Source organism: Periplaneta americana, chromosome 11 (assembly GCF_040183065.1).
Source record: "Periplaneta americana isolate PAMFEO1 chromosome 11, P.americana_PAMFEO1_priV1, whole genome shotgun sequence".
Lineage (NCBI taxonomy): Eukaryota > Metazoa > Arthropoda > Insecta > Blattodea > Blattidae > Periplaneta > Periplaneta americana.
This window is the reverse complement of record NC_091127.1, coordinates 143,122,297-143,137,036: the sequence shown is the minus strand read 5'-3', so window position 1 is coordinate 143,137,036 and position 14,740 is coordinate 143,122,297. Positions and strand designations below refer to the sequence as shown.

The following is a 14,740-nucleotide window of genomic DNA, read 5'->3' as shown; positions in this document are numbered from 1 at the left end:
GACCTCTGAATGCTACCCATGGGAGAAAAACAAACTTACAGGTACGTAATTATGTAAAATTGTTGTTGTGTTGCTTATTTTACGGAATTTTGTTTTTATTTGGAATTTTTTAATTTCATATATGATAAAATGGTTAAACGGTTTGTTGCCAACAGCATCATTAAAATATTAGAGAAAAGTGGTCCAGATTTATATACTAGTTGGCAATAGAAATATATTTTAACATGAAAAATGTTGCAGGTCGGTATAATTGCATATTTGAATCGACATATTGTAGTAACCATTTTTTTTAATGAAGCAACATTAATCAGCTGCAGGCTAGAGGTTAAATGCTTGTCATCCTGTCTCTACTCTGCGTCTATTTACTAACACAACCCAACCGAATATTGATAATTAGTGAAAAACAAAAGTGTCAGCGATCAGTTAATCACTAAATAGATTAATGTTTAATAGTTTTTGTGTGGACTTATCAATCTTACCTTAATTTATGTTTAGAATGGTGATAGTTTTTGCAACATGAGTTTATGTACTACCCGCCACTGAAGCAAGTTTGAGATTGAGAGTGCTGCATGGATGTCAATGTGTCTAAAAGATTTGGACTGAGGTTGACATCATACTTTCATACTGAGTTTGGCATGCCTGATTTAGACTGAGCGGAAATGGTATTCTCAGCACATGTGTTAAATGCCAGGCGCTTTCTCTTACCTTACGGACTGTAAGGTAAGAGGTGATGTGGTTAACACCACACTCCAGTCGTCTTATAATCGCAGGAAAGGGACGGTATTCAATTTTATAGAATTTTTTTTATAGGAATGAACCCTAGAGCCAGAGCCGTTCTGGGAGTTATGGAGAGATGAAAAATTCCACATCTAACCTGAATAGAATTCAGGCTCTTCCAATCTGTGGTTTGTGCCAACTCGAGTTCGAAAAAAGCTGAGAGAGTGACGGCTAATTATAAGGAGAATGGAGAAAGAAATGGTGAGGCCGGAACACAATTTCAATTTTGATCTTGATTGGAATAATATCAATGTCTGAAAGTAGAGTATGAAGGAATAGATGAACAAAATCATTGTGAGCTGCATAGTGTGTGAACTGAAAATGTGGGAAAAGTCATATTATGGAATTGTGCAATGATTTCGGTGACAGAGGAAGAACGGAAAATGACAGTAGGCTACGTCTAAAATGCGTAAGAATATGCCAGTATGCAGGCTACTGTTTGCTTAATAATATTATTAATGTAATAATTTACATTAGTCAAAAAAATATTGAGCCCTGTAAATTATATACAGGGTGATTCATGACGATTTACCGCCACTTAATGAAATTAATAAACAAATCATTAATGTTACAGGCATTTATTAGGCCTATGTCCCAAAAACACGAATAAAGCAGACAAAAAGAAAAAGAAATATTTACTGCAGTGTTAAATTAGAAGTCTGAATCCAATAGACTGCAGTCCTTAACAAAAATTCCTTTAAAAAAGGTTATCAATCCAATACCAATATTTTCCCGCCTGATTTAGAGATATTCCACATATACGAATAATTTTTATCTATATGTTATGGGAACCAGGTAGTGATTAGGGGTGAAAAATTCGATTCTTTTTGTGTTTTAAAAAAGTACAAAACTTGCTCTTCAAAACAATATAAATACTGAGGGGATATTTCTGAAGATAAGCCCTTTAAATGTCCTCTTTAAATTTGGTGATGCATATAATTCATACATTCTTCTTTTTCTTTTTTAAATGCAATTTTCCATAAGTTGACATTTTTAAAACTTAAGTGCACTTTTTCCTTAAACTACTGAGTCAGTTTACAAGAAATTTTTAGTGTTTTTTTGCAGTTTGTGTTCTACATAGTAGATCTACGGGCTTAAGAATATCACACACATAACACGATATATATATATATATATATATATATGCTTTGAAAAAAAAACTGCAAAAAGTGTTAAACAAAGTTCAATGATTTTTTTGTTTTACTATGAGTGAAATATTTAACTAAATTTTGCTTTAGAATTTACAATATACATTACTAGATAACTTAAAAAATACAAGGCATATGAGTGAACATTGTGGCAAGTAATATGCATCAGAAGAATGAGGCACACTTAGCAAAGTGGGAAAACAGTTTATCAGTTAGGGCATACATGGGCACAATTTTCGGTTACGTGAGGCACTCGATTTGAAATAGTTTGTTTACTAGGAGAGGAGACTGCAGAGTAGGATGGGAAATATAAACTGCTGTGAGCTGCGTCACCTTATCGTAATCGCTAAGGCGGTCAGTGGCGAATTATTAGGAAAGCGCTTGGTTAACATGAGAGACTCGAAAACTTTTATTCAATTTGGCAAATTAATTCGGCAGCTTTAATCATAAACCTCTTTACTGTTTCTCCGTAGCTGAATTGATTTAAATCAAGGCGAGAAATTGCGTAACTAGCCACTAATATTCCATCACTTTGTCTACGTTTATTTTCTTGAATAATCTGGCGTTTCTCAAGATTATTTAATAGATTTGCACGTTCTCGACCTAAAATAATTTCAGAAAATCATATTTCGTTTTCTACCCACATTTGATATTTTTTTTATAAATTTCTTTTGGAAATAATACGTACAAACAATACTTAATTCCTCGTAGGCTACCTTTTAATGCAGCGTGTTTAAGGTATAATGTCGTATTTAGTATACTATACAAATGTTAAGATCATACATTTTCTTCGGAATAGTACGAAAAATAACATTTAATTTGTCTTGCCTTCTAATTCAGCATGTTCTTTATGACATAAGGAGTAATGTCGTTGTATATTAAATTTATTAATGCCTAATAGGATTTTCGAGCATAACATATATCGTATGTTCTCCCCTTCTAAACAGCAAAAAAACTCTTCCTCCCATTTCTTATGAAATAATCGTTTTCTAACGCATACACACTACTTTGATAATGCCATTATGCCACCACTGACATTGCTTATGAAACTCATATAGAACCTGCCCACGCCTAGGAACTACATGAGGGAGGAACGGGGACTGTGAAGATGTTGTCACTCAGAGCGATAAGCTCTGTGAAGGTCAGTGAGACACAAATTCTCAAGTGAGGCACGATGCCCATCTCTGAGTTAGGGCCTTTCTTTTGCACTTTGATACGAATCTAATTAGTTATCTTTTATATCACTGAGTTCAGAATGATTGATTCTACTGCATAAGGATGGAAATTGTTATGCCATTCTTAGCACTGAAAAGCTAGAAATATTGAACTAAACTTTTGTACAGAAATTTTTTAATCGCACAGGCATCTCTACACGCTCCCCTTAAAATGAAGCTTCAGTAGAAGTTAAATGTATTCGGTTGCTTTTGAAAAATTATGTTACTGAAACAAGAGAATGATTATAAATTTGTTATCTTGTTAATAGAGCCTACAGCAGAAAAGACTTACGAACATTCCAAATCTCTAGAGAACGCTCAATCATTGACTAACTGCTAGAACCCTGATAGATGGAAAGTCCTCGTAGCTGTGTTAAATTACTAAGTGCTTTTATTCGTACGATAACATCAATGTAATTCCTAAGTGACCATGTTGTTATATATTCATTTAAGCTGATTTTTCTTGTTTATGCCATATACCATTTAAAAGTTTATTTTCAGCCTCATTTCAGAGAAATATGAACATGACTATTACACTTTTAGTACGTCACACTACTTTTGACCAATAAAACGGTAAGAAAGGACGTGTTTCAACCAATCATGGCTGCTTATCACACAATTTTATCGCGTCCCTAGCATTTTTTTTAATTTTACCGCGTCCCCAGCATTTGTTTATTTTTATCACTACCCTAGCATTTGTTTCTTTGTTTGCCAACATTTCAAACTGCACTGGTCTGGACGTCAAAAAACAGAAAATTACAAATCACTCCAGTCGACGCACAGCACTTTCAAATATATACTCGCATTGGCATTCAAGAACAAGAATTAATAAAGATCACTGCTCATATATGAAGAGCACCATTCGGAAATCCTAAATAAGTTGAGGGATACACCATGTACATCAACAAGTTCACTTCTTTTACGCACACGTCCTATAAAACATCAACTGAACCACCAACCACTAAAACATTCAAATTTGAAAATTGTACTTTCAATAATTGTTTCTTTTAAAATTATTCATGTTTATTTTTTATTTCATCATCGTTAATTAAAACGTTTCTTGTTTATTTCATCATCCCTAATTAAAACTTTTTAACACTTATTTATATTATTTAGGTTATGTTTGTTATAGCTTCTGCTATATGATATTATGGATAGTCACGTATCAGAGATTGTTTAATACTAAGATTTAGTGAAAATCATCTGTCAAGTGGCGTTGATTACTGGAATCCGGAGGATTGAAGACGAATGGAAATGTTTTAATAAAAATGAGACTGAATCAACAAAGCCTTCTTGACTAGTAACCGTCCACAGAGTTCAATGAAGATTCCATAGTTGGCACAACTGATAACAAGAAAACATAATCATAAAACACTACTGCCATCTAGCGTAATGTTGAGATGGTACAATAATACATTTGAAGACAGTTGTATTTTCGTAAGCCAATTAATATTTTATTGTATTGGAGTACTTTGTTACTTCTAATCTTTATATACTTTCTTCTAACCGTGTAATAGTCAATTAAATCCCACTCGAGTTTTGATTTTCTCTAGATAAATCAAAACCTCTAGTGAGAGTACTATTGACTATTACACTCTTCCTACGTCATACTACTTTTGACCAATAAAACGGTACGAAAGGACGCATTTCAACCAATCATAGCTGCTTATCGCACAATTTTATCGCGTCCCTAGCATTTGTTTAATTTTATCGCGTCCCTAGCATTTGTTTCTTTGTTTGCCAACTTTTGAAACTGCGCTGGTCTGGACGTCAAAAATATATATAAAATTACAAACCACTCCAGTCGATGCACAGCAGTTTCAAATATGACTCGCATTGGCATTCAAGAACAAGAATTAATAAAAATCACTGATCATACCTATGCATCTTCTGAAATCCGATTTATGAAGAGCACCGTTCGGAAATCCTGAATAAGTTGAATACACCATGTAGGCCTAAATCAACGAGTTCCACTTCTATTATGCAAACGTCCAAAATAACATCAATTGAACCACCAACCACATTCAAATTTGAAAATTGTACATTCAATAATTGTTCCTTTTAAAATTATTCATTCGGAAATTCTGAATAAGTTGAATACAGCATGTAGGCCTAAATCAACGAGTTCCACTTCTATTACGCACACGTCCAATATAACATCAATTGAACCACCAACCACATTGAAATTTGAAAATTGTACATTCAATAATTATTCCTTTTAAAATTATTCATGTTTATTTTTTATGTCATCGTCGTTAATTAAAACTTTTCTAACACTTGTGTATATTAGTTAGGTTATGTTGTAGCTTCTGCTCTGAGAGGATAAAAAGAACTTCTGCTATATGATATTATGGATAGTCACGTATTAGAGATTGTTTAATATTAAGATTTATTGAATAGTAATCATTACAGTGTCTGTATAAAGACACTACTGCCATCTAGCATGCATCTAGCGTAATATTTGTAATGTTGAGATGGTACAATAATACATTTGAAGACAGTTGTATTTTCGTAAGTCAATTAATATTTTATTGTAGTACTTCGTTACTTCTAATCTTTATTTACTTTCTTCTAATCGTGTAATAGTCAATTAAATCCCACTCGAGTTTTGATTTTCTCTAGATAAATCAAAACTTCTAGTAAGATTACTGTTGATAAAACAAATAGCCTATCCTTGTTTTCATGTTTCTCTCTACTGAATTGTTGCCGAGAAGTTAAAATTATATACGATAATTGGTAGTATACGGAAAAAGAACACGAACACATTAAAAATTTTATTATATGACAATGCCCAATTTAGATCTAATGTATGACAGGAAGGCGCAGGCACTATGAATACTGTCTCTAGACTGTAAGCAGCAGAATGTCTTCCGAAAACGATAAAAGACTGTACGAAAACGGGTCGTTTGAAAAGAGAAGACATCAGAAAGAAATTATAAGTAGATTAAGAAACAAACAAAAACAAAATACAGAGATAAATGAAAATTCCATACACAGTGGGGAAACTGGTTCAGAAAAGAATTAACCAAATTTCTACATACTCATACCTTCTACACAATTGATGAATTGTTTATGCTTGTGAATTGAATTATTCTACTTAAATGACATGTACAATTTTATATAGCTCAACTAAAATATGTTTTTATATTGACTTAATCTGTTTACTATGTATTGTATTTTTTGTTTAGCATAACTGATGAATTGTATGTACTGTAAATTGAATAGTATACTGTAAAGGTCAACTGATGAATTGTTTAAGCTTATAAATTGAATTAATCTACTTCATATGAATTGTACGAAAATAAGTTTGTAAATTGAACTAATTTGATTGTATATGTTTGTATAGTTTGGCTGATGAATTGTATATGTTCTTAAAATTATTACTAGTCTGTGTAGCTCTACTAATGAATTGTATATAGACCTACTGTAAATTGAATGGTAATATGTATAGCTCAACTGATGAATTGTTTATGATTATAAATTGAATTAATCTACTTGATATTAATTGCACAAATTTGTATAGCTTAATGAAAGTATGCTACTTTGTATTGTATATATTTGTATAGTTTTGGCCGATGAATTGTATATGCTTTAAATTGAATAGTAATCTATATAGCTCTACTGATAAATTGTTTGTGTTTGTAATTTGAAGTAGTTTGCATGATATGTATTATCAATTTCTGTATATCACAACTGGTTGAATTGTTTATGCCTTAAATTTAATTAAATTGTTTTGTATTATAATATAGCTCAACTTATGAATGATCGTTTGCGTTTGTAAATTTAATAATCTGATTGGCTATGTATTGTATACTTTTAGTAGAGCCATCGATGTAGCTCAGTCGACAGACTCGCTGGGCTGCTGATCCGGAACTGCGTTCGGGCTTGGGTTGGATCCCCCTTTGGACTTTGGTTTCTTCGGAGGTTTTCCCCAGCCGTGGGACTGAAGCCGGATGGTCTATGACGAGTCCTTGGCATCAACCCCTTTGATTTGATTGCCTGGTTGGGGTTTTCCGAGGTTTCCCCCACCGAAAAGGCAAATGCCGGGTAATATTTTGGCGAATCCTCGGACCTCATCTCATCTCACTACATCTCGCCAAAATGTAAAAAAATGTAAAAAAATTGTACAAAATTGTAAAAATTGTAGAAAATTACTAAATTGTAAAACTATAAACATTTGTAAAAATTGTAATTGTAATATTGTAAAATGTTGACATGTTCCACATCTTAAAGCTTCATTGCTCATGTAAGATCTATGGAATAAAATAAATGAATGAATGAATGAACTGGAATATTGACGGACAACAAAAAAGGCTAAAAGGAAAGAAATGAATTGGCCGCTCCAGAAAAATAAATATGAGATTGAAGCAGGTAAATCCTAATTATTAATAAACTTGTTTTTATCAGAATTTTTGCAATTAACATTAATGAAGGTATTTCTACAGGATTAAGGCGTTTCTCCGAATTTGAAATTTACAACCAGGCAGTGATAATGGCGTAGAAAGTCCCAGTATCATATTACGAGAAAACTTATGAGAATAATTACTTTGCTTACGTCAGTCAGAACCTGTGGAATAATCAAGGAGTTATGTATCACTACAGGAAAAACACTTACTTACAAACAAATGTCTTTTAGAGAACCCGGAGATTCATTGCTGCCCTCACATAAGCCCGCCATCAGTCCCTATCCTGAACAAGATTAATCCAGTTTCTACCATCATACCCCAACTCTCTCAAATACATTTTAATATTATCCTGCCATCTACGTCTCGGTCTCCCCAAAGGTCTTTTTCCCTCCGGCCTCCCCAAAGGTCTTTTTCCCTCCGGCCTCCCAACCAATACTCTACATGCATTTCTGTTTTCGCCCATACCTGTTACATGCCCTGCCCGTCTCAAACGTCTGGATTTAATGTTTCTAATTATGTCAGGTGAAGAATACAATGCGTACAGTTCTGCGTTGTGTAATTTTCTCCATTCTCCTGTAACTTCATCCCTCTTAGCCCCAAATATATTTGTGTAATTTCCGAGATTTTTCACCGACACAAAACGCATTTGAACAAAATTTGATGAGTAGTTTAGGAGAAATCGCTGCACACAGACAGATTTAGTCTACTTTCTCAGTTTCGGAAATATTGAAACACGTATCTATATTCGTGAAATTATCAGAATAATTTTAATAACTGTCACTGAAGTTGTAAAAATGAAAAGTAGAAATCATTTTACTATCTTGTCTCATGCTAAAAGTCGGTATTAATTTAGAAATTTTCTCACCATTCGTGAGCTGTCACAAGGGACAAAGAGTATAAATGTTCACAAGTTCAGTGAACCATTGATTTTGTTTTGACAATGAAACTTCTACAAACACAGAGCTGCAAATACACTTTTTAGATTAGTGGAAATTATCTAGTTTTAGAGAGAGGGGTAAGTATTACGATAAAGTAAAGAGTGCTAATGAACTTAGTTTCATTTCGAATATAGGTGATGCTTCAGGAGAGCAATTGATCCTTTCAATGCAGCTAAGGTTACAATCGGAATGATAGATGTAGGTATTCCAAGCCTCTTAAACACATCTTTCATGAAGAGAGTAGCAGTACCTCTTGTTCCAACCAGAAGTCAATTACTTCAAGCTCTTTTAGCCGGTAGTTTTGGAGGTAATATGGAGTGGTAGAATTGTAGATATTCTTTTTTTCCTTATCCACTTCTGCTGGCTATTCCTCATTCGTTTCAAAACGCACAGTGGGATCAATTATGAATCCAGATCTACTGAGCAATGTGGGCAGTGACTTAGTTTGCAAAATTAAGCGCTGCCTTTCTTTCTTAATAGAGTTCGTTAGGTCGTTTTAGAAATTCTTACAATTGAGATATTACTTCATTCTTTTAAGTCACTTTACATCACAGCCGAGATAATGAACCATGAATTATTTTCGATCACCGGAATTCACTGCATCTTGCTTTTGAATACATTATTCTTCTTTCATGCATAATTCTCGAGCAAATGAAAAATCAACATTTTTTTGAGGACTTACGCTTCTTTGCGGTAATTAGTACTCTACGTTATGTTTCCGTAGTACTTAGCTATTTTATTTATTCTTAAAAAGACTCTTGCTAATCAAATAGTGAGAAGCATTCTCTCTCAACGAAATGTTTCTTTTTCTTCATCTAAAATTCACGACTAACCACTATACATTTAATAATAGCGATGGTACTCTCTTATGTGATTTGTATGGTCCAAGATAAATATTTAAAATTTTAAGAGCACAAATTAAGGTACGTTAAAATTTAACACAGAAAGTTCTTATCATACATATTCCGCAGAAATTCTTGTATAGGAATGGATTTGAAGCAGTAAGAAAAAAAGCGATAAAATAACAAAACATTATTTTAGATATGAAAGTATTAAAAAGTTTTAACAGGAATTTTTGTTAATTGAAAGACTAAACTAGTATGAACTCATTCGCTTATGTCAGTTTATTATCCCAACAAAATTATATTTTCAAACAGAAAGATTTAATAGATACGACACGTAACAGCTGAAAGAGCTTTATTTTCAAAACAAATGACATCAGAGTGATTGATCATTCCATGAAAAGAGACTTCAAATCTTCTCTGACAAATGACTAGGCGGATCGCGTTTACTTGTTAGGCTATATTAATTTGCTGGTATAATGTGAAGCTTACTTAAAATATCTCATAATTATAGCGACAGCTTTCGAAAAATCAACAATAAATTATTTTTCTGCCGTAATGTACAGATCTTTCGACGAATTTGGTAACTGTTAGACTACAAAAATTATATATACATTTACTGACTATGCTTTTATCTGGATTTATCTGTTTATAGTTCCCGTCATACTAGAAGACGGACGACGCAAAAGAAAAATATGAGTATGAAGACATAAAATGCACTCTTATCACTTTAGGTAAAAAAGAAAACGAGAGATAGAAAAATCTTTAAACTTACTTTACAGGCTCCAGAAGTGAGTTCCTGTACTTCGACCACCCTGGGATGTATACTGTATCCAAATCTCTGCTTTCCGCTGAAAAAAGAAAACATGTACTGAGTCTCACTATTACGAATTCCATCCACACTAATTCCGGGTGCAGTTTCAGAATCCTGCAACCTACACAAAGTTAAAGAAAATTGCAAACATTGTACATAATGGTAATGCAGGATGTTGCCATCCCACTTCTATCTCTAATGCTGATACTCAGACCTATGCAACAGTCGCAATAAGAGGTTTGATAAATCAAATATTTAAATTCGTATTAATAACATTAACTTTTTTAGAATTTCATAGTTACTGCACTGAACCACAGGAATAATCTAACAGTTCAATTCAATTCAATTAAATTTATTAGGACATTAGACATACAATAATAGACTTCGTCACAGATACAGTGAGAGACATTTAATACATTTGAAAGAAAAAAACACAAATATAATTGAAACAATAAAATTTAATTTAAACAATGAAAACACGAAATATTTTGGAACTATAAAAATTAATAAAAACACTTGACACTATTAATTGTAACTAAATGTAATTAAATGTATTTATTAAAACAATCTGATGCAAATTTGTGTTAAAAACTCACCAACAGAGTAAAAAGGATTATTTAATAACCAATTATAAAATATAGTTTTAAAGCTATTAATTAGTAACTTACAATATTGGAAGGGAAGCTTATTATATAATTTCATCCCCGTAACAGAAAAATTTGTGTTAGTCTTATGTAATCTAGAGTATGGAATATTAATTAGTTCGCTATTTCTGATTTCATGATCATGTATATAGGCCACTAATGAGTAATTGTCCATTACTATGTCAAGTGTAAAGTACTATATCATATTACATATACAAATTTATGACTGTTAATATCTGTGATTGTATGAAAAATGGTCGACAATATTCAAGATAGTTTGATTTACACAAAATTCTAATGACTTTCTTTGCAAAATCAGAAAATTAAAGCATATCAGATTATCGATTGAAAAAAAGAAAAATTGATATAACGTCGTTAAAACTGATTAGTCTTTTCGTTATTGCTACCATTATTGTGATATTACTGTTTAAAAATAAATATACAGGAGAGTCCCGATTATCCGGACTGTACACTTTCTGGATAATACGGAGGATCAGAGCACTATGTGGTTTTTCATCCTTTAATCTTAAAGGGACAAAGGTCGGAGCCAGTAACGTAGAAAGACATTGCTCATACAAAATAAACGACCTTTTATTCGTAATACAGTACAGTATGTATCATAATTGACTTTAAAAACCTTTGTTATTTTTCAGTACTGTATAGGCCTATACGTACACTACTGTAATTAAAAAAAGCGATCCGGATAACAAGGATAATCGAAGTCCGGATAATCGGAACTCTACTGTACATTAGATTTAAAATATTGCATTAGCCATGAATAGACTACTTTATATAGGTAGGCCTAATGATAGCGAAGATAACATACTGTACATTTTAAGATTAAAATATTACACAAATTATTTTTGAACATGTTTGAAATCTTCGAACTGTTCTCCTATAAAACTGTAGTATATTTGAGCTGTTCTTCTGTAAATTTTCAGTATGTGGCTAAACATGATGGTGCACTGAGCCCTTATTTCATTCCATAGAAACATTACTTACTTACTGGCTTTTAAGGAACCCGGAGGTTCATTGCCGCCCTCACATAAGCCCGCCATAGGTCCCTATCCTGAGAAGATCAATCCAGTCTCTATCATCATATCCCACCTCCCTCAAATCCATTTTAATATTATCCTCCCATCTACGTCTCGGCCTCCCTAAAGGTCTTTTTTCCTTCGGCCTCCCAACTAACACTCTATATGCATTTCTAGATTTGCCCATACGTGCTACACGCACTGCCCATCTCAAACGTCTGGATTTAATGTTCCTAATTATGTCAGGTGAAGAATACAATGCGTGCAGTTCTGTGTTGTGTAACTTCCTCCATTCTCCTCTAACTTCATCCCTCTTAGCCCCAAATATTTTCCTAAGCACCTTATTCTCAAACATCCTTAACATATTTTCCTCTCTCAAAGTGAGAGTCCAAGTTTCACAACCATATACTGTAGAACAACCGGTAATATAACTGTTTTATAAATTCTAATTTTCAGATTTTTGACAGCAGACTGGATGATAAAAGATTCTCAACCGAATAATAACAGGCATTTCCCATATTTATTCTGTGTTTAATTTCCTCCCGAGTTTTTTTTTTATATTTGTTACTGTTGCTCCCAGGTATTTGAATTTTTCCACCTCTTCAAAGGATAAATTTCAAATTTTTATATTTCATAAATATCGTTGTTATATATCATGCCATAAAAACACATTTTACATTTTATTTTGGCAACTTAGTGAACGGAAATAGTTTTAATGTACATTGTTTACAGTAGCTTAACATTAATGTATTATGAAACAAACTCTAGGCAATAGAATCAAAATAAAGTATTTTCGAGTTCAGTTTTAAATTTACGGACCATGTTTTTGAACGTTGAAGTGCCTGTGAATAGCAACGTATGTGTACCAAGTGTTGTCAATCTGAGGCAGAGAGCATCATCATCATCAAAAGGGGTTATGAGTAAGCTTCTGAAACTGATTAAGGTTTCAAGACTGTTTAATTTACTCCGCCCTTTTGATGTTAAAGAGTTAGGCAGAAAGGACCCATTGGAGCTGAAGTGCTCTGGGCTAATTTAACCCGTCTCTGAGGTGCATTTCACATAAGTTTGTTCCTGATGTAAACAAATGGGTGGGGAAGTCGTCTGTAGATGGAGTACGTGATTGGTTGGAAGCAACATGCACCTGATAGACGTAAATGATCTGTACATAGGCCTATACAAGCGGTGTGTTGAACAACAACAACAGCAACAACAACAACAGTAGTGTTCCATTAAAGAGCAGTGTAAACTTCGACAATATTCGTTTTTTGAATGAGTAGTTGATATACTGTACAACAACGCCTACATATATCTTTTCTTTGCATAGCGATTAAAGACAGGCTAGTCAGACCTTCGGTGACTGCTTGGTTTAGACTAGAGATGAACAACGATCGAGAAAACGCGGGCCGAAAACCCGCACGACAATGTTGTATTACGTCGCGTCCTTGACGTAAAGACTAGTTGTGAGTGTTTCGAGACTCGATATTGATCATCTCCCGAAGTTCCGAAGTCAGCAGTTGTATCTGACTGAACTTTTATCTGCTTTGGTAACTGTTATATATGTATAAACAGTCAAGTAGCCTATTTAAAACATTTCTACCTTTCAGTGTGACAATAATCCGTTCCCCAGTTTTTATTTAATTACTAGCCCCTTTTCTTTTCATATATTTGAGGTCAAGTGTGCAAACTCAAGTAAAAAGATATTAACGTTATGTTTACGTTTCTTAAAAATGCAAATTTATTTGAGAATTGTTTTTTCCTATTTATATAACCATGGGTAATACGATATAATAGAACCAGAACATTTTGATGACTAAGATACTGTTATATTTTGTCTTTTTGTCTCATTTAAACATTTATAATGTTAAAACCAGACCTCTTCGATATAATCTCCCAATTTGTTCTATAATCGGTAAGTTAGTAAGCCGCCCATTCAGATAATTTTAACTGTCACAGTTTGCTACGAAATAAAACAAAGCGGAAGCGTATCTCCTGGTAACCTCAAACAGCATTCTGTATCTCGTATGCGTCGGTTAAAAACCAAGGCTTTATTGTTGTTTAGTCAACTGTCCGAAGACAGGTTTGAACCTCAAAAGTGACACCAATAAGACGTCATTGATGAGGCACCTAGGCCAGGAGATAATGCTGTAGGGTGGCCAGTTCCTTTCCCCTACCAAGGATTTAATGAGTAATTAATTAAAACTTAAATAAATAAATAAATAAATAAATGACGTAATGTGTCTCCCGAAAAATGGACAAGTTACGCATATCACGGTGAAGACACCATCTGAATACGGTTGTTTGAATAGTCCACACTATATACGTAGGTATAGAGGAATCATGAATGACTCTGTATCCCAGTGATGTCAAAGCAAACGCATTTTTCTGACCTTGACGTCGTGCGCGGACATTAAGCGCCAGGTATGGAAAGAGAAATAAGCAGCCTGTTGGATTAAGAAAACAGTGGTGCACAAACTTCAAACAGAACGTGAAATTTGATGTCGTTAATTTCATATGGCTTCTTTCTGTTTGTTATTTTCTATATTGTCTGTAAAACAAAAGTACTAACACCTATTTCTTAGCCTAATATTGCAGTTGTGTTTTAAACGTTAATAACATAATAAAGAGTAAAGAAGGAATATTCACACAAATTCCATAATACCTACAACTATACTGTACTACTCGTAAGTGAATGAAACAAATCATTCATAAAGAAAGTGTTATCCCAAAGAAAGACACTAAGTATGACATAAGTTGAAATTGATATTGATGGTATCTTTAGCCTTATAAAAGTAATCAAAACAATATTATAGTACAAAGCAAAGTTGCCTAGGTATATGTTTTAACTGTAACTAATATTACTTAATAAAACTCTTATCGCATTATGCTTTTATGTGATATTGGTACGCAACTTTCTGTTAACAGA

The 14,740-nt window shown here is 33.2% G+C and overlaps 1 protein-coding gene across 1 annotated transcript in view; it reads right to left on the bottom strand.

Moving 5' to 3' along the window:
- Positions 1-14,740, bottom strand: part of kek5 (kekkon 5) — a 1,258,756-nt gene that overhangs the window by 401,158 nt on the left and 842,858 nt on the right. Inside the window, exon 5 of the mRNA XM_069840117.1 lies at positions 10,101-10,176. The gene's annotated coding sequence lies outside the window, so the exon portion shown is untranslated. The remainder of the gene's footprint in view (positions 1-10,100; positions 10,177-14,740) is intronic.